The 1,863-nt window shown below is 47.2% G+C and overlaps 1 pseudogene; it reads left to right on the top strand.

Annotated features, from left to right (window-relative positions):
- Positions 1-533: 533 nt before the first annotated feature.
- On the top strand, positions 534-1,448 carry LOC117025117 (junctional adhesion molecule C-like; annotated as a pseudogene).
- Positions 1,449-1,863: the final 415 nt, after the last annotated feature.

Here is a 1,863-nt window from a genome sequence, read left to right as displayed (position 1 = left end):
CTCAGTCTGGTCCCCGATGTTTAAGCCCTGAAGATTCCACCTATGTTCTCTGTGAGGCAAGACCTGAATGGGTCACCAGGAAGAATCCCATAATGCCAAGGAAACTGAATATCCCCTTTGGGCTCTCTTTTTCTCATCGGACAAAGGGTAAGCCCAGAGGGGCCCTCTTGAGGTGGGACTTTTTGGCCTAAAGGAAACAGCAATGCAGTCAAGTATAGTCGTTCCTCTCAGCCTTGCAATGTGGTCCTTTCTTGGTGTCTGTGGTCCAGTAGGATACTTCAGTCTCACCTTCATGTTCTGGGATTTTCACAGTTATGCCTTGTCTATGGTAGTTGTTAGTTAGTGTTCTTGTGAGGGGACCTGAAGTCAGGAATGACATATGTCATCATCTTGATGATGTCACTCTCCAGTTTGTTTTGTTTCATTTTGTCTTAGTTCTCTGTGTCTCAGTGAATGGCTTCAATTTGACCTACTTGTGAGAAGACACTTTATTATTTACCAATTGGTAATAAAACTGCACATGAACCCTTGATATGGCGCAGAGAGAGTGTCGGGGACCCGGCCCGGGGCCTTGGCTGCCCAACTTCTTCCTGCTGCTGCTTTTCAGGGACTGCTTGACAGGGCTGTGACTCTCTAATGCAGCAGCCGAAGCCCGGTGGTACAGGAATTTGAAAGTGTGGAGCCACCTTGTATCATTATGGATTCACAGACAAGTGACCCTAGGATTGAATGGAAGAAAATTCAAGATGTCCAAATCACACATGTGTTTGTTGACAACAAAATACAGGGACATTAGGCATGTCGTGCAGAACAGTTGGGGAGAACCTCTCTAAAATTCCCAATGTGACCCGGACAGACCCTTTATCACTGGGAGGTGATCGCTCAGAATGATCGCAAAGCAATTGATGAGATTGGCCTTGAGTTAACTGTGTCAGTGCAGTCAGTACCTCCTGTGTGCGGAGCACCCAAGGCTGTGCCCATTGGCTAAGCTGGCAACGCTGCACTGCCAGGGGAGGGAGGGCTCCCTGCTTCCTTATATCTGGTATCAGAGGTGCTGCTGCCCAGATACTCCAGAGCCAATCCCAGATTTCCAAATCCCCCTTTTCTCTTAAACTCTGAAGCAGGTACTCTGGTCTTCAGCGTTGTTCACAAGGGGACTCGGGGTAGTCTTACTGCATAGCTGCCAATGCCCAGGTTCAGCCAGGTGGGAGGAGAAGGAGGTGCGAGTCTGACCTGAACATCGGAGGAAGTATCCTCAGGGTTCTGGCTGTCCTTGCTGTATGGCCCTGATGTCAGTGGGCATCTGCCGTGCGTGCACACGTGGTTACCTCATCAACAGTAAACAGAATGAGGAAAGTGACAAGAATCCAGGGAAGCCAGATGGAGTCAACTACATCAGGACAGATGAGGAAGGCGACTTCAGACACAAGTCATCATTTGTGATCTGAAATCTGACGGTGTGATTGAGAGCACATGCAATACCTTTACTGGAAACCTCCCTCGAGAGCAGCCTGGAGCAAAGCGCACTTGGACAGAGCTAGACGCTCGTGCAAAAGCTTTTTGTTTTGGCCAAAGTTGACGACTAGGCCTTTATCTTTTCTTTTCCTTTTAATTTTATTCGGGTGACAATGGTTAGTAAAGTTACATAGGTTTCAGGTGTACAATTCTGTAGTACATCATCTTTATATCACATTGTATGTTTACTACCCAGAGTCAGTTCTCTTTCCATCACCATATTTTGATCCTGTTTACTTTTTCAGAAGCCACATGAATAAAAGGATTTTCCTCAAGATGGGCACAGTCATGACAAGGAAAGGGAAGTGAAGAAGTTCATTGAGGCTGACTCCAGTCTCTGGCCTGGCT

Source organism: Rhinolophus ferrumequinum, chromosome 7, assembly GCF_004115265.2.
Source record: "Rhinolophus ferrumequinum isolate MPI-CBG mRhiFer1 chromosome 7, mRhiFer1_v1.p, whole genome shotgun sequence".
NCBI lineage: Eukaryota > Metazoa > Chordata > Mammalia > Chiroptera > Rhinolophidae > Rhinolophus > Rhinolophus ferrumequinum.
The sequence above is the reverse complement of the archived record's forward strand: the minus strand, read 5'-3'. Positions and strand labels throughout refer to the sequence as shown.